The sequence below is a fragment of the Gekko japonicus genome, unplaced genomic scaffold, assembly GCF_001447785.1.
Source record: "Gekko japonicus isolate JY-2015 unplaced genomic scaffold, Gekko_japonicus_V1.1 scaffold344, whole genome shotgun sequence".
Taxonomy (NCBI): Eukaryota; Metazoa; Chordata; class Lepidosauria; order Squamata; family Gekkonidae; genus Gekko; species Gekko japonicus.
The window spans coordinates 191,875-211,380 of NW_015174284.1; the positions used below are offsets into that span (position 1 = coordinate 191,875).

The 19,506-nt window shown below is 41.2% G+C and overlaps 1 long non-coding RNA gene across 1 annotated transcript in view; it reads right to left on the minus strand.

Annotated features, from left to right (window-relative positions):
- LOC107121098 overlaps nt 1-19,506 on the minus strand; it is a 45,356-nt gene that overhangs the window by 25,151 nt on the left and 699 nt on the right. The window lies entirely within an intron of this gene.

Below are 19,506 nucleotides of genomic sequence, written 5' to 3' on the forward strand. Positions count from 1 at the left end.
AGATTGCTCCTTCTCCTGCTGCCTGAACAACTGATTCACCTACCTAACCCCATACCTCCTGCCTCAGCACTGATGCAGTCCATTCATCTGTCCCTTTCACAAAGCTGGTCTGCAAAAGTCAAATAAAACTGTAAGTATCTGACAGTAAATGGGCAGTCTTTAGTGCAGAGATGCAAAGAGCTTTCATTAAATAAACTGCAAAGGTGGTTTTACTGAATTCTTAATTAAGCACTACAATGAAGAATCAATAATACACATTAACAAATAGATCTTAATATTAAGCCCTCCACCACTTTCCCCTGTCATTGCCCCCCCAAATATTCAGAAATAGCAATGGCTTGTGTACCTGAAACAGGACAAGTCCTCTGAACAGTACTTCTCCAGACAATGTGTATATAACCAAAATAAAAGCTTTGTTATCTAGCATTATCCAGAATGCTCAGAACTGTACCCACAAGGTAAGCTCCTCCTCGTCAACCACCATACCCTGCACCCTTGAGTGCCCCATGCCAGCCAGCCAGCTTGATGCCTCCAACTGGTGCTGGACTTCTGACAGCACCAGCCAACATCATCCTCTGGTACTTCCTTCCCCTTCATCCTGCAGCTGACCCACTTGTCTCCCTGCTCTGTAGGGGGAAGGGTCCCTCCTGGCGCTGGTGCTGTCACCAAAGGATTCCTCTAGGTAGGGGCTGGGAAAGAGCAATAAGCCTGAGTATCCATAACACATGATTAACTGGTAACCTCCAGTGCTGGGTAACAAAGCTTTTACTGTAATTTGTGTCACTGTGGTGATGCCTGATAGCTTAGCTGATATTAAAAGGGGATTAGATACATTCATGGTAGATAAGTTCATCAATTGCTATTAGCCATGATGGCTGAATGGGACCTAGCTAAAGGGAAGGGACTATGGCTCAGTGGTACAGCATCTGCTTTGCACGCGGAAGGTCCCAGGTTCAGTCCCTGGAGTCTCCAGTAAAAAGGATACAGTGGTAAATTTTGTAAAAGGCCTTCTTCTGAGACCCTAGGGAGCCAATGCTATTTAGAGTAGACAATACTGACCTTGAAAGACCAATGTCTGACACAGTATAAAGTAGATTCAAGTAGGCAGCTGTGTTGGTCTCAAGCAATGGAACAAAGTTTGAGTCCAGTGGCACCTTTAAGACCACCAAAGTTTTATTCTGGATACAAGCTTATATCCAGAATTAAACTTTGTTGGTCTTAAAGGCATCGCTGAATTCAGACTTAGTTCTACAGTATAAGGTAGTTTCATGCTTTCAAGTAACCTACACATTTGGAAGGCAGTACATTTTTAAATGCCAGTTTCTGGGGGGCATCATGGGGATACACAGGGATGCACTTTGGCTTCTAGGCCCCTGGTAGCTGCCCCTGGCTAGGTGTCTTACAGGGCTTATGCCAATTATGTAAATTTTAAGTGATGATGTACTGGTTTCCCACAGTGTGTTTAGGACCTTACTTAAAAGCTTACTGAGCTTTATTTTGCTTTTTTCCCTTCAGAAAGTCAATGTGTGAAACTTGCTGCTAAACAGGCATTCTTTGGCTTGTTTAGGTTTACAACTAATAGCCTTAGATACATTACACACATATATTTTATTGTGTTGTGCTCAGGATGATGAAGCCTGGTCACAAATGGGTCATATGCCAGCTCAGGAGAAGGAGGAGAAGGCTACAGAGATGAGTTCTTCAAACTACAATTAGAACAGCCATATACCTAAGCGGATGAGATAACTGCTCTCTCGCTCTCTCTCTTTCTCTTTTAAGTACTCTATTTTGCAGTCAGCCCATGTTCCTGTGTGCTGGCAAAATAGCCCAATCAGTACATGCCTGAGTCTTCTCTCTGCTATATACATTTCCCAGATCAGCAAGTCTAAATTTGGAGTTCAGATATAACAACCCTTATTAGTTATCTTTTAATGAAAGTATTCAAGGCTACTCACAATTAAAAAGTTAAACTACAAAGCAATGCCTGAAAATACAAAACACACATTTATTTCCAGGAATTCTACTTGATCTATCAATCCCGGTCACTGTGGGTGAACTCTAACATGTGAATCACTGCATCTCTGCAGAATTTACTAGTTTTGTTATTAAGCCCTCACCTGAGTAAAAGCATTCACCTAACACTGGTTAAAAAGGAAGCATTCAAGGTGTGTCACATTGAAAAACACTATTTCAGAAGTTGGAGAACAAAGTTCAAGTCTAGTGGCACCTTTAAGACCAACAAAGTTTTATTCTGGGTATAAGCTTTCATGTGCGTGCACACTTCTTCAGATACCCACCTGATACAATTACCTGAATCTATTTCAGAAGTTGTTAACAGTTTTATGGTCTCCCTTGCAACTTGACAGTGCCAACCATCTCTTCAGTGGTACACCACATAGCACAGAAACTGCACAGATGTGCCCCAATTTGGAAAGGTGTTTCAAATGAAGAAGCCTATTTTTGTGCACCACCTGTCTTGCTGGATTGGAGTTACAATCCTAAGAACGCTTTCTTGGGTGTAAGTTCCATTGTATAAAATAAGATTTATTTTTAGTAGACTTTTAGAATTGGTCCCAGGGTATATCTTTATAGAGGCCATAACAAATAACAGGAAAAAAACTCTGCTAAAATCTTATCCAGTGCTGCTTATACAGCAAAATGCAAAATACAACTGCCATACTTAGGAATACTTGGTCCATCTAATTGTTAGTATAATTGCCTGATATTGCTCCCAAATGGAAAAGCAGATGATCTGTGTACACAATCCTCCAAACAAGGACCACTGTACTACAACGCAAAAGATATGGGAAGTATGTTACTATCACAAAGGGCTTCAGCAATTGTTCTTTCAGTAATGTTCCTACTTACATTATCACAAAACCTCTCCTCCAACACCCCTTGTTGGAAGTGAAGTCATATATGAAGGCTTCCTCTTGCTCCTTTACTGGGAATTCTTTTGTCAGGTTCAGTGGGGGAGACTTTCCTGAGATTAGCACTATCCAATGTTGCCAAATAACCTTTCCAGTAGAAGTTGGACAAACATCTGGATCTTCTCAGATGTTAGAAGCTAAGCAGGATTCAACTTTGGTTAGCACTTGGATGGGAGACCACCAAGGAAGCCCAAGGTTGCTACACAGAAGCAACCAATAGCAGACCACTTCTATTGGTCTCTTCCCCTGAAAACCCTAATGAGTCGCCCAAAGTCAACTGTGATCTGACAGCACTTTCCACCACCAAGCTTATATTAAGGAGACAGAACATTTTGTCTGCAGGCTGTTGACAACCCTAGACAAAGAGATGATTACGGAGATCAGCTTAAGGACTTCCCAAGTTGACAAGAAGAGCTAAGTTCTTGATGGTCAGGTTACTGCAGAAGAATTAAAGAAGAAACATACAATGCAAGTCTAGAGAAAGCCATCACGTCTACTTCACAATGTATCTACAAATCAAAAGTATCCCTCTGCTAGGATGATCTTCAATTATTTATCAAAATCTTTATAAACCATCTTTCCCACCATTCACAGTGTCTCAAGGTGGATCTGGGCAAACAGCTAAGTTTGCATGTGTGGGATATGGAGATAATGTAGTTTTAATTTCATAAGAAACAACACATTTTCCCACATTGCTATCAGTGGAATCCTATGCACATTTACCTGGGAATAAACCCCACTGAATGCCATGGGAGTTAACTTCCGAGCAAACCTGCACAGGATTGTTTGGTCTCCCTCTTAAAATGTCAGTCATCTTTACTGTAGCCATAAAGTAAGGTCAAAGTCAGGCCCTCTCTGTGTTATCACAGAGTTTCTGCATATTGAGGTTACAGAAGCCTGAGCTTCCTTTAAAAACAACAGGTTGGTATCATGAAACAACTGCTCTTTAACAGCCTGCTGTTTGAAAGATAAAGAGGGTTTAAATGTTTCTTTTAAGTTCAGGAATTGTATCAGGCTCACTGTAAGAATTAAACTCAATTGAAATCAATAGGACTTCAGAAAAACCTGTTTTGCATCCTTCACGTTCTTGCTCTTTGCAGTGTTCCTATTTTCAGAGACACTGGTTGAAAATGATACCCCACAGCAAGGAACAGATATCTCAGCCCTGCCCTCTAGAAGCTACCTGGTTTCAAGCTGCAAATAAATATTTAGAAACACTACATGTTCAGCCTGCCTACAAACAACATGCTTTCTTCTCTAATGCCACAGCAGGATTGTTTATCTAGGAGCAAACTGCCCGTCTGAACTTGCTTTCTGAAATTAATAATCCAGGTTTTTTTCAATATCTGCATTTTGTACACTATCCAAATCACCTTTTCCCCTATCTAATGCAAACTTCACTTAGTAAAACTATAAGTGACTGTGGTAAGAAGTACACAAAGCAGGAAGGGCAGAGATGGCAAATGGCTGCTAGCATAGTTGGCTTTCAAATTTTGCCAGAAAAAAGCCAGCATCTGTGAGGTTTTAATGTCAATGACAACGGCACTGGATGAAGGTTGTTGTGGTATTTTACTAGTGTTTTAATTGTGTTAATTGTTTATATTGTGATAGGGTTCCAGCATGGCGCGTCGTCAGGCGGGTCTCGGCAAGCGCTGAGCCACCCAACCGCATTCGACTCTTTATCGGGGCTCCCGAGTGTCGGGGGTACCCGATCAGCAAGCCTGGAAGGCAGGCTGGGGCATGGGGCTTTCTTTTTTGGTCCCTCCCACAATGGGCAGGCGGGGGGGTGCCCAGAAAACGCCCTGAAGCAGGAGCCAGCGACGGACCAAAACATGGACGACATGTTTTGCAGAGACGCGGCCACCCGGTTTCCTTTTAACTTTACTTAATTGACCTGAAGGAAAAACAACATGGAAGAACGAAAGCACTGTGGACTGGAAAAAAAAAGGACTTAACTGTTTGAAAAGTGGAAATATCCCCCAACTATCGGCGTCCAAGTGGGTAAAGTACAGTGGCCGGGAGAAGTGTGTGACGTATGTGTGGATTGAGAGTTTGACGGGGGAAAGAGATACATTGGAGTTGATACATTGGAGTTGCGTTTTTGTTAAAAGAAAGGGGTTAATAACATTGTTACAACTTTATGTGCTACATCAGATGTGTTTGGAGTTTGAAAGGACCGAGATGGCGTACATTGGAAGTGAGGAGAAGGAAGGAACTGGAGAGACAGATATGGAACAGTTCATTAGAGCTATAAAAGAAGCAGTAAGAAGAGGCTGCAAAGAGGCGTGTATGGAGATAAAGAAGGAATATAATGTGCAAGTGGAGACTGAAGGAACGGGAGATCAGGGGTTAATGTCTGGGAAGGAGTTGCATGAAGAGGATTTAATTGAAAAGAAGGACTATGTTGAGGAAGGCAATTTGGGTGACTGCGTGGATCAGAGAGCATTGTTAAATGAAACAGTAGATCTTAAGAGAAAGGTGTTTCGTTCTGAAGGCAACTGGGGTTATGCTGTGAACTTGAGAGGTGTGTCAAGAGAAGCAACAGAACCCAGGAGAAAGCTGTCTAGTCTTGACGTGGGACTGTTAAAAAAAAAAAGGACAAGAAAGGAATAAAAAGATTAAAAGAAAGAAGCGACATGCATGGAAGTTTAAGAGTGGCATTGGAACTTGGAAAAGGGAAGGATTGAAAGACAAAAGAAAGAGAGATGAAGGACAAGGTGTTTTCAAGGAACGCAGGCATGTGGAGATGGTGAAACAGAAAGAGAAACTGCAAAGGTTTAGGAGGAAAATTAAGATATGTGAAAAAGGGAATATTGTGTTTATTTTGCTATTGATATAAGTTGGAAAATTGACCTGGAATTTATGGATCTATGATGTATCATGTTTAAAGAATTTCTGTACTTGATGGGGATATTTAGTGGTGTGTAGTTTAAATTAAAAGAATAAGGAGGATGGATTAATTGTTTAAATATATTTGATTATGTGGGCTAAAATGTAGAAGTAATGCGAGATAGAGGGGTAATTAAACTTTATTAGCCAAAGTGATTATAAGGTTATGAGTGATTGGGTAAAAAGTATCATAAAGTTTTTATTAAATGAATTTTAAAAAAAGAATGAATCTAATTATAATTAATACTGAATAATAAATTGCTAAGTATGGAAATGCTAATGAAATAGTGAAATTTGATTATGCGGGTGAGAGGGGAAAGGTTCAGGGTTAGTAGGTGAATACAGTGTATCAGCAATCTATTCGTTTATAAGTATATAATGTATGTCTGAAATACTTTTGCCTTGCGCTCTTTGTCAACTTTATTAATCTCTTGATGTTGTAAACAAGAGGGGAACAAGAGATATAAATTAAGATAGGTGGTGACACCAGTTAGAAAGTACTGTTGAGAAGTAAGTAGGCTTGATGTTACCCTTGGTAAGGAGCTTGATGAATTAAGGTTAAGTTCAGGTTAAATTAAGATAGCTGGGGTCTTGTTATAAATGAAATAGCAATGGGGAATTTATGCCTAAAGAAAGAAGTAGCAATAAAGGTCCAAAATAAAATATAAACAAGATATTAAAGCCTTATATAAATTTAAACCCTTATATCAAATGCACAGATATGACAAGACATGGGAGAAGAGATATAGATCAGTCAAATCTGAAAGTGTTATAGATACAACGCTAGGGAAAGTTCAGAATAGGCAGTTAAGAACCACAAAAGGTTATAGAACTATGAATTGCCAGTCAATACAGATTAGATATGGAGATAGGGAAGAGGGAAAATCAGCTATAGAAGATATGTTGGATATGTTTTTTCTGTGTTTTTAGAAAAAGAAGTGTGGTAAAAGGCGTTGATATATATGTAATTTCTTTGATGATCTTGTATATGTGTAAGATATGAACTTATAAAAAACCAATAAATATATTTACAAATTTTTTGTGTGTATATTGTATTTTTACCAAATTTGATGTAACCCACCCTGAGCCTGCCATGTGGGGAGGGTAGGATATAAGTCAAACAAAATAAAGTAAAAAATATTGTTATGTCCCCCCACAACTGCTTAAAATGAACATCTGATACACTTGGATTCGAGTTCAGTGGCACCTTACAAATGTCAGCAAGCTGCCATAAGATGATGTGCTACTCTGTGTATATTGCCCCATGCTCTGTCCATCCCCCACTCGCTCTTCCTCAGTAGGTGTTTACTGTCTTCTCTTGCTACAATGGCGTAACTGCTCAAGGTCGACCAGCTGGTGGTAGGGAGGTGTTATGGCATAGCTTCGCTTATCATGTATCCTCTGCCTGGGAACTAAACTTATGTTTATGGTTTAGAACCGTTGCGTTCCCAAGGATTTTGGTGCTCGTTTTCTCTTCCATCCCGCCAGCAGGAAATTGGCTCATTGGTTCTACCCGGGTTCAAGTTCCTTTATTATGTGTGCCTATGAGACTTGTAGTCATTACTAACAATGCTTTTGTTCCTGATATAACCACTGCTTCATAATAAATTCGACTTTGTTCATCAACCGTGGATTTATTTCGAATGCTTGGGGACTCGGACAACAAACCAGCAAGGTTTTTGGGATATAAGCTTTCAAGAGACAAAGCTCCCAAAGGTATCTGATGAAGAGAGTTTTGACTCTCGAAAATTTATACTCTGAAAATCTTGTTGGTCTCTCAGGTATTACTGGACTTTAATCTAGCTGTTCTACTGCAGGCCAACACTGCTATCCTCTGAAACTATCTAATATAGTTGCTTACAAACTGCTCTACTTTCAGAAGCCCTACTGCTTGAGTACCAGTTCTCCCTGGTACAGAGTGACTTTCTGCACATAACTCTAAGTGAGGTCTCTCAAGGATTTACTTTTACAAGAATTTGTACCCCATATTTCCTTGTACTCAAGGCAGCTCATACTATAAGAAAATACACATTGTTATTATATAGCTGGAGTTGCAGGCAAAGAGTGAACTCTCATGTAACTGTGCACATGCCACTGGCCTGTACACAACTGTCATAACAGAGGCTGTTGTTAGCCCTCAGTGCAATAAGCAATACTGAGTGGCAGTTGGGAAGAAAGAGTAATAGATGAAATCAAGCAATCCACCATTAAGAATGCTTCCTGTGATTATTGTTTCACCCTCATTACACTCAGTCCATTTTAAACAACTGCAGCATAAAGTTCAGTGTGGAAAATGGCCAGTGGATGGTGATGGCTGGCTAAATTTAAAGCCGCTTCCTGACATGGCTTAATTAGCACATCAACCATTAAAAAGTTATTCCTGAAAATTCTGTTTAAGCATAGTCATGATGGATAACATTTACACAATGCATTTGTGTTTATTAAAGGAGCCTTGACAAATACTGAAATAAGGGGCCATAATGCTGGTTTAGAAGCTTTCAGGTCCCATCAAATATGAGTTCAACCTCCTTTTTACACAGGCACATATCCTTGATATGCTCCTGGATCACAGAAAAGCACTTCCTACCTACTCCACTTGTGAAGAATCTTGTGTGCCCTTCTATCAGCCATCCATATTTCAATTAACTCGAGACTTGACTGCTTCAATATGTGTTGCATAAAGTTACCCGTACAAAGTATTCACCCTTTCATCTGCCATCTGGAGAAAACCATCTCCCAACATGGACAAATAGCTAAGAACACACCACATCAACAGTCCAGTATCTACACTGAGTCCTCTCCTCCCCTGTCCCCACAAGAATGAAAAATGCACATACTGTAATGTATAAAAGCCACAGTTTGGGCCTAACCCTAACATGATTCACAGCCTGCCTCATCCCATAAATTCCATGGCAATATTCAAGATCAATGAAGGTCATTCTCTTAAGGGCACCATCCACATGTCACATTCAAACTACTGAAGTATACAGAGATAAAGCACTGACCTAGACCGGCCACAGTCTAAGCATAAGCACCTTTCACTTTGTAAGGCCTATGTTTTAGATGTCTGTTTAAAGTCTACAGAAGACTTTTCTCTGACAAATGTTGGCTGCGGTCACACGGAGCATTAGCCACGCTAGAGCGACGGAAGACAGGCGGAGTTTCCGGGCGCGATCTCACCGGCACATCTGGGAAGCGTAGCACTTCCGTGGCTCAACTGAGGCTTCCCGCCAAAAACACGCAGCAAAAAACTAGTACCTCGGAGGTACTAGTTTCCGGAAACTGCGGGGCAAGGGCAGGCGTCTGATCGCGTTTCTGGAGGCATCCGGCGCCCGCCCATGTCCCCTTGCAAAAAAGGGGTTTTTCCCCCACGTCTCCATGGATGCGCACAAGCACCCAACAGAGCATGCGCAGTTGTGGTGTACACAAAAAAACCCATCCAGTTTGCCGCACCGCGCGCTTCTTTTTTGCGTGCGGGATTGTCTTGCGATCAGCACCTCTCCCTTCCCACGGAACCTCCACGGTACCTCAACGGGAGGTCTGATCTCTTTACCACGCGTTAGTTTGCCCCGGGGCAAACTGCCACGCTTCTCTGACAAATGTTGGCTGCGGTCACATGGAGCATTAGCCACGCTAGAGCGACGGAAGACAGGCGGAGTTTCCGGGCGCGATCTTACCGGCACATCTGGGAAGCGTAGCACTTCCGTGGCTCAACTGAGGCTTCCCGCCAAAAACACGCAGCAAAAAACTAGTACCTCGGAGGTACTAGTTTCCGGAAACTGCGGGGCAAGGGCAGGCGTCTGATCGCGTTTCTGGAGGCATCCGGCGCCCGCCCATGTCCCCTTGCAAAAAAGGGGTTTTTTTCCCCCACGTCTCCATGGATGCGCACAAGCACCCAACAGAGCATGCGCAGTTGTGGTGTACACAAAAAAACCCATCCAGTTTGCCGCACCGCGCGCTTCTTTTTTGCGTGCGGGATTGTCTTGCGATCAGCACCTCTCCCTTCCCACGGAACCTCCACGGTACCTCAACGGGAGGTCTGATCTCTTTACCACGCGTTAGTTTGCCCCGGGGCAAACTGCCACGCTTCCCCCCACAGTTTCCTGCCCGTGTGACCCGGGCCGTTGAATTTTTTCTCTTTTGAGTTGAGACAGATCTATATCCTGTGTTTTCAAAATGAAGGTATATCTCTAAAAAACTAAGTTAAATTGAAATGTCTATATTGAAATCCACTTAAAGACCACAATATAAAGCATACAGTATGTATTAAAAAGTCATTAAAGACATAGTTAAGACTATTTTTGGGTATATAACCTGCAATATACAATTTATTCTGAAGACATATTTTGCAAAATTAAGACATTATGAATCAATACATTCAAAACTGATCACTGTAAATGCAAAGCTGATCATGTTTTAAATATGGATGGAGTATATTCAACATTCAAAGAATAACCTAGGTCTCACTGGGCAGCCACTTGATTTTTTTTTTAGCAAAAATAGCAAAGGGTTGGATTTATGAATATGCTCTTACAAAAGCATTAACAGTTCAGCAAAACCAGAAGATTACTTGGCTCCAAATCAGCTATTGATGAAAGGGAACCAATTTGCACATCAGCCTAGATGCTCCCTTAAACATTAAGAAAGTTTTAACAGACCTAAGGAGCCAGAAGATTACATAGCATTTGGTCAGGAGTTAGGGATAGCAACACAGTAAACAGCTGATGGTTTACAAAACTCATCTAAACATCTCTCAGAATGGCAAAGGTAAAAAATAAAGTTCATTTGGTAAGTCACTTCAAATAGAGCATGGCTTAATATGGAAATATGTTAACAACAAGAATTCTTCCAAACAAAACAAGAATAACGTTATAGTTCTCCAGCCAGTTGAAGGCTTATGCACTGTGAGAAAGCCAAAGGAATTTACTAAGGTTTGGGGAATGCAAATATGTATTTAATTCAACAATAACAATTTGAAGAGTCTGATCTACAAACTCCCCATTGTAGCAAATCCAAGTGCTTTACTTCCTATGCTACTAGTATTGCTTGCAGGCAGAAGTAACTGCTGGCTTGGTTTCTACTTCTCTGCAAATGCCACTGCTGCAGTGTATTGAAACAGCATGATCAGGTACCTTACAGTACAATCCTAATCAGAGTTACACCCTTCTAAGTCCACTGTAAAGGAGCCAACATGGTCTTGTCTCTAGACTGGTCATTCACAGTCAATGTAGACAGCCCTACCCAAGCCTACTGAACTGCCAGCCTGACTCCCAGTTGTCAGCTCGGACACTTCCCTCCTTTCATCTCTCTGAGAAATAATTAAAATGGTGAGATATTATAGTCTCCTTAATAATTTAGCCAAATGAAAGAGGATGATTGCAACAAGTTAAAGTCTTGCCTACGGTGCAAGGCGTTTATTGTTCACTGATTGTAATGTGTTCTCCAGCACTTTACCATTTATCCCATTAAAATTAACATAACCACTTGCTGTGGCAATAAAAGATAAAATCATAAAGCAAGAGAAAGTCATGCTAATCAGAGCGAATGGGAAGCAATTTGCAGTTTGACAAGAATTTACACTGGAATTCTATACAACTCCAAAAACAGAGATCAGTTTTGCCACCTTGGTTCATGGAGAGTTATATTTGTACAACAAACTCATTCAATGGGAAACATTTACACACAGTACAGCTACTCAATTCAATTACATCAGCATTGAATCACATATGTTGGTCACTTGCTGCTTTCTGCCCAAAATCAAGGGTATTCACTCATTCATACGGATGGAGAAATTTACTCTCTTATACTCCTGATGACTACTGAAGTTGATTCATATTCTCTTCTGTATTACTATATACTTGTAATTAAGGTTGCAAACAGTAGGAATGTCCCGCCCCTTCAATAAAGGCATAATGTGTGGAAATGGACAGCTCAGTTTTTCCAATAACATCACCTGGTCAAACACAACATAAAGCTTCCACTAAAGCGGCAGGACATTTTTCTCCAGTCCTGTTAGTATCTCTACTTGTAATAATCTTGAATGAGCTCTCTCTGGGCTCCAAGAATACACTTGACTATGTATCATTTGTACGTTTGAAACATTCTTTTTTCCTATTTGCAGTTTAAACATGTGTTATCCTATTTATCTAACCAAAAGTAATCTACAGTATTTAAGATCTAAGGAGACACTGGTGTTGATGAGAAAAAACCCCTAATCACAAAGCAAACTCTTAATAGGAAGCATCAAGCTCTGTATAATAAATGAAAGGTATGTCGTCAATATCTGCCACATTGTTTAAATTACTTTTTTGTTTATTAACATACTTGAAATGTTGATACAAAAATCTGGTGCTACAATAACAGGATGTAAAGCCTAACATCTCAGTTAGGCCTGTACCTTTTTATGTTAGTTTGGATAAATTCCCACTGCAGTCATATGCAGTTTCTTCCTAGGTAAGTGCATCTTACTCTTTAACAGCCTTACATTATGAGTCCATGCATGTTTAGTCAGAAATAAATTCAACTGAATTCAATGGGATTCCCCCCAGATTAGCATGTAGAATGCTTTCCTGGGAGTCAGCCTCATTGAATAAAATGGATTTCACTCCAGAGTACGCCTGCTAAAGGCTTGCTCTCCTAAACTTGCAGTCAGTACAGGTGCTAACGTCGTAATATTCCAGTGTTCAACAATATAACAATAATCATTCTATAACCAAAAAGAAAGCCTTCTTTCCAGGACTAATTTACTGGGGAGGGGGAAACCCCCCAATGCTCTTTGCTAGAAAGTTTCTAGAATAACTCTGTATAGGTGAGCCAAAACCGACACAGAAAATAATTTCAATTGGTATAATTTCCATGCAGTGAGGAGCTGCGGTGGCTCAAGTGGTTAAGACGCTGAACTGCAGGCTGTGGAAGGTCAGTAGTTCAGCAGTTCGAGACCCGGGTGCCGCATGACGGAGTGAGCTCCCATCTCTAGTTCCAGCTCCTGCCAACCTAGCAGTTCGAAAGCAAGAAATTGCAAGTAGATAAATAGGAACCACTTCGGTGGGAAGGCAACAGCGTTCCGTGCGCCTTGGTGTTTAGTTATGCCGGCCACATGACCACGGAAACGTCTTCGGACAGCGCTGGCTCTTCGGCTTTGAAATGGAGATGAGCACCGCAACCCTAGAGTCGGATTCGACTGGCTTTCGAGCAAGGGAACCTTTACCTTTACCTTTTTACATGCAGTGTGCTATTTGACCTGCACAAAGGCTGCAAATGCTATGTGACATCAATTAGATATGCAGATACCATATGTGACAGTCCACAGGCTACTAAAAATCTCATTGTAAACCAGTGCTTCCCACTATCAAGAGACTAAACATGTCCAATAGTGCATTTAGTTACATAAAATCAATGTACAATCAATCCATGCCTCTTCTCCAGAGTATGTTGCAATAAACTTTTCTCTCTCTCTCTCTCTCTCTCTCTCTCTCTCTCTCTCTCTCTCTCTCTCTCTCTCTCTGTGTGTGAAGTGTCATCAGGTCAGTTCCAACTTATGGCAACCCATTGAATTAATGTTCTCCAAAACATCATATCATTAGTAGCCATTCTCAGGTCTTGCAAACTGAAGGCTGTGGCTTCTTTTATTGTGTCAATACATCTCATGTTGGGTCTTCCTCTTTTCCTGCTGCCTTCAATCTTTCTAGCATTATTGTCTTTTCTAGTGACTCTTGTCTTCTCATAATGTGAACAAAGTATGATAGCCTCAGTTTAGCCATTTTAGCATTTAGGGCAGGGGTGTCAAACCTATGGCCCACAGGCCAGAACTGGCCTGCCCAGGCCTTTAATCCAGCTGAGGAGTGGGTCTCTCTTCTCTCCCACATCCCCTGCCTATCCTCCCTGTTCTGACCTTGGGCTGCCTTAAGAATATAAAGAGCAGAGGGCGGTGCTGCCTCAGAGCAGGAAGCAGAGGGTGTGGCTCCCTCTGAGCTGAGAGCACAGGGTGGGGCTGCCAAACATCCCAGCCCCTGTAGTCCTCATCACAGGTAGGAGCTGGTGGTGGAGGGGGGTTCTTCTGCTGTGATCCTTGTGCTTCTCTTTTATTTTTAAAAAATTGCTTTGCAAAATCCCACTATTCCCCCACCTTTCCAATTTAGGCAGGCACGTTTTAAAGCGCGCGGGGGGGGGGGGAGCTTTGGGACCATCCAGGGTTAAATATAGAGTTCTGCAAACTCAAGGGACTCCAGTTTTGCAGAGAAATATTAGTTTTTACACACACCCCTCCTAATGTGGAGCTCCAAAGGAATAAGAGCAGAACAAGTGCTAAAGAGGATACCCAAACTTATTATCTCAAACCACCCAGTTAAAAAAACCAAAACCTTGAGACTTTGGAGACACACTGCCACTCTGAGTAAACCTGTGGTGGCAGGGAGAAAAGCTTGCAATGCTCAGCCATTTCATGTTCTTCCCCTGGGTCCTAGGCTCAGATCATTTATATTTGTTGTTTATATTGGGGGGGGGGGTGGCACTAACTACAGTTAAAATATAGAGTTCAACAAACTCAAGGAACTCCAGTTTTGCAGAGAAATATTAGTTTTAACACACACACACACACTCCTAATGTGGGGCTCCAATGGAATAGCTGCTATAATATCTTTAATTGCACTTTGTCTGTGTCCTTTATATCTCTGCTACCTGGCATTACATTTTATGATACGCATGGTCCGGCCTGACAAAGTCCAATTTATGTAAAATCTGGCCCTCATAACAAAAGAGTTCAAAACCCCTGTTCTAGGGTGAGTTCAGGCTTGATTTAGTCTAGGACCCACTTATGTGTATTTTTGGCGGTCCACAGTATCCGTTAAACTCTCCTCCATCACCACATTTTAAAGGAATCTACTTTCTTCCTGTCAGCTTTCTTCACTGTCCAACTTTCATATCCATACATAGTAATGGGGAATACCACAGCATGAATTAACTAGAGATCTTGACCACCAGCAACACATCCTTACACTTAAGGATCTTTTCTAGCTCCTTCATGGCTGCCCTCCCCAGTTTCAATCTCCTTCTGACTTCTTGGGTGCAGTCTCCCTTTTGGTTGATGATGGAGCCAAGGAATGGAAAATCTTTTAACAACATCAATTTCTTCATCATCAGCCTTATACTTGTGTAATTCTACAGAAGTCATTACTTTTGTCTTCTTGATATTCAGCTATAATCCTGCTTTGGTATTTTCTACTTCAGTCTTCATCAGTAGTTGTTTCAAGTCTCCACTGTTTTCTGCCAATAACGTGGTGTCATCAGTATATCTCAAATTGTTAACGTTCCTTCCACCAATTTTCACTCCCCCTTCATACCAATCTAACCCAGTTTTCCTTATGATGTGTTATGCATACAGATTGAAGAGATAGGGAGATAAAATGCATCCTTGTCTGATACCTTTGCCAATTGGAAACCATTCTGTTTCTCCATATTCTGTCCTAACAGTGACCTCTCGTCCGGAGTATAAACTGCACATCAAAACAATCAAATGCTGTGGTATACTCATTTCCTTTAAAGCCAACCATAGCTTTTCATTACCTACACAGTCAAAAGCTTTGCTGTAATCTATGAAACACAAGCTGGTTTTCTTCTAAAATTCTCTCATATGTTCCAGTAATTATCATAAATTTGCAATATGATCTCTAGTGCTTCCTTTTCTGAATCCAGCTTGAACATCTGGCATTTCTTGTCCCATATATGGTAACAGTCTTTGTTGAAAGATTTTGAGCACCATTTTACTTGCATGAGAAATTAATGCAATGGTTCAATAGTTGCTGCAGTCTTTGACATCTCCTTTTTTTTGGAACTGAGATGTAGATGGAGCGTTTCTAGTCTGTGGGCTTTTGTTTTGTTTTCCATATTTGTTGGCCCACTCTTGTTAAGATTTTGATGGACTCAGTTTCTGTGGCTTGTAATAGCTTTGCTACACTTTGCTACACAGTCATTATTAGCCATATCCATATTAGAGAAAGTACATGATGATGCTGAAGGAGCAATCCTAAGCAGGTCTACTCAGAAGACCTACATTATTGACTGGAGCTTACTCTAAGAAAAGTGTCCTTAGGATAGCAGCCTGAAGCTGCCCATGCCTCTCTGGTTGGTGATTTTAAATTTTAGAAAAGAGAAAGTGATCACCAAGAAACCAAGTGCTGAAAAAGCACACTTTTAAAAACGGTTTTAACAACTATCTGGCTTATTAACTGCTTTTCACCCCCTCTCCCCCCATGCTAATGTAAATGGGGTGTGTGTCAGAAAACTGTATTATGGCGCAATGTATATGGTTAGGTTTTATGGATCAGGATTTTAGATTTTTACTGTATTTCTATGTATTTTATGTGAAATTGTTGTGCACTGCCCTGAGCCCGCTTGCAGGGAGGGCAGCATAGAAGCTTAATGAAATAATTTTTAAAAAAATAAAAAAGAGGTGACAATCCCTCATGCAAAATAATGGACTACTGACCCAAGCCATCCAAATGGAGAGAGAATGTAAAAGTGATTGAACAATGGTAATAGTGACCTTCTAGAACAGCCTCTTTTTTGTTCCTTGCTATTTCCCTTTGCTTTCCTCTCTGTCACTTCTTGCCACTCTTAACTCTAAGGCACAGTTCAGATGTAAAAGCAAATCATGGTTGGTCACTATATGAACAAGATAGATAATCTTCAGGTACATACATGTCCCCTGCCCACTACGGGAGACATTTCATCAGCTGACATCATTTCCACCCACTACTGTTTGTCCCACTGTCCTGGACGCAAGGTCGGGTGGGAGGGCTAGACCACAAGAAAATTGCCTGCCTGCCCCCCAGCAACCTAACAAATAATTTTCACTTATATTGTTTGCTATTGTGTCACTGTCAGGAAACTATACTTTGCTTTTCTGCTGAAAAACTATGATTACAAATTGGAAATGATAAACCACTATTTGGAAACCTACTGGTTTGCAGAAAACACACTAACCACAGTTTACTAGAGTGAGATGTAAGGTCAAACTACGATTAGCAGTGAAGGCAGAATTCATTTACTAGATCACTGTGTACTAGACAAGAAGGGAGTGCATGAATCCCAGAGCCATCCCATCTTGTTCACATCTGAACTAAGCCTTACTAAACTGTTTCATCATCCCAGCTTATCCCCCAGGTACATGAACCTTTAAACAGAGACTGGTTCCACAGAAAAGCAGTGAAGCCTGAACTCCTGATTGAGGCTATAATCTTATAACAACTTGCCAAGAGCTTCAAGAGAGTCAGCAGCCACAATTCAAATGCTCATGTGCATGCGCAAGTCCCACTGGAATGAAGACTTTGATGTCACAACATCCAACTCCATTCTGGATTGTGGCCAGTAATTTCAAGACATAAGTATATATGGGTTCCAAAACAAGGCCAAAAATGCCTTTAATTTTCAGTAAAAACGTACCGCTTCATAATAGTTAATAATTATCCTTTCCAACAATAAAACAACTTTCCTACCCTATCTACTGCTTCAAAATAATTCATTTTTAAATGCAAATGTAGGGAGTATAAAGACACTATTAAAGTTTTTATTTAGCTATATATTTACTAGAGCGGGGAATAAAAGGATTTCAAAGGAGGCGGGAGTCTGCCACTAAAAGACTGAACCGGACAAATCCAGCCATGCCAATCCCTCTGAGAAGTAGCTAAATAAAGCAAGGTATAACAGTAATAATGTGCACATTTCAGTGGTTCAAAGTGCTTCACGTATAATGTCTCAATAACCTTTACAACAGTCCTGTAAGGCAAGTGAGTGTTGTTATATCCATGCTATAGGTGAGGGTTAGAGAGAGTGGTTTAGCTAAGGTCACCTAGAAATTTCATGGCTGAGTTAAAATTTACACTAATTACTTCCAGGTTCCCGTGTTTAGCCAGTTATTTATGAACATAACCAATGCCCACAGAAGAAATAAAATAAACAAATACAATATAATAAATCACTATAATAAAAACTATGAATTAAGTAAAGGGGGGGGGATTCCTACTAAGTTATTATTTTCAAGTCCTATCTTCCTCTATATGTAACCTGAAGTCCCGGGCATCTTCCCATTCACAGCTTGGGAATTCCAAACACCAACTGTATGCAGGCTGTACCCACTTCCACATAGGATGGAAGGAAGATGCCAGTGTAGTGTAGTGGTCAAACTGTAAGACTAGGATCAGGAGAACAATGTAAGCTACTTCGGGTCCCCATTGGGGACAAAGACAGGGTATTAATGAAGTAAAGAAAGAACGCATGCATTGTGTTCTGCATTGCTTTTCTTCACGCTCAATTCAGGGGTGGGCAGTGGAGATGGCATTCATTTTTCCTGCCTGTTACAACCAACCAGGCACAATGACGGTATCCCAGACTCCCTCAGGGACAAGTCACAGACTGCATTTTTAAGTGTATACCTAGAGAAACCTGGGGTGCAAGAACAGAATGGTGGTACAAACAGAACTGTGCTGGTCAGAGAGTATGCATGTGATGAGGTATACACATTAGGAGGTATACACACTTAGGTTGCCTGGAGAAGAAAAACTCATGTCCCTTTAATAGAGGCTTAATGGGATGTTATTTCCAAGGTGATGTTATTTACCTCCATGTCATGGAAAGCCTCAGCTGTCCATTTCTCCAATCTCCAATGTCCAATCTCTGTCCAATCTCTAATGGCCAATCAGAAGGCTTGCCGGACAAAAGCCCCACCTGGCCCCATCAATTTTCTAAAAACACTTGGGAGGCATCAGGGAACTGGCGGTAGGTGTCACGGTGCCCATGGGCACCATGTTGGGGATCTGTGCATTAAGCCTCTGTTAAAGAGGCAGGATATTTTTCTCCAGGCTGGTTGGCAGCCCTATATACAGAAAGTATCAGGTTGGCAACTGTGTTGGTCTGCAGCATAAGAGTAAGATTTGAGTTCAGTATTCCACAGTATAATTTTTCAAGAGTGAGAGTTCTGATGAAGGCTGCTTTGACACTATTGAGGTGCCTTAAAGACCAACAAGACTGAGCTTATACCCTGGAATCTTGTTGATCTTTAAGGTACTACTAGACTCAAATCCTACATACAGAAAGAACATGCATGGTATATAAGCTACAGGGAGAACAAGAAAAAACAGCATGCACCATGGGATGCAGGAAGAATGAGAACAATAAGAGTTCAGGGAGTGTAAGACCAATATGTGAAGCAAGAAAAAGTGTGTTATGGAGTACAGGAAGCGCAATACAGTGCACAGATACTATGGTGAGAAAACAAAAAGTAGGAGTGTACTGAAAGATGCAGAGAGTGCACATATACTACAGAGTGTAGTAAGCATGCACGCTATAAGGTGTTCCTAGGGTGAGAGAAAGAGGTGCAGGAAGAGTAAAAGAGTGTATGCATCTACTATGGTAGCTGAAGGCGCACTATGTTACATATGGACAGCAGAAGAGACTGTGTGCATTATGGTCGATGGCAAGCTTAACTTGTGAGGTGCAGAACCAATGTAATCTATGGGCGCTAAAGGGACGGCAAGAAGAGGTGCATGATGAGACAAACAAAACAAAAATACATGCACTGTGGAGGACTGGGAGACAGTACATTGCGGGGTGAGAATAAGAAAAAGAAGGTTTAAGATAGACTGAATACGGGGAGGGGGGAGGGAGAGAATAAGAGGTATTACACTGGTTTAAA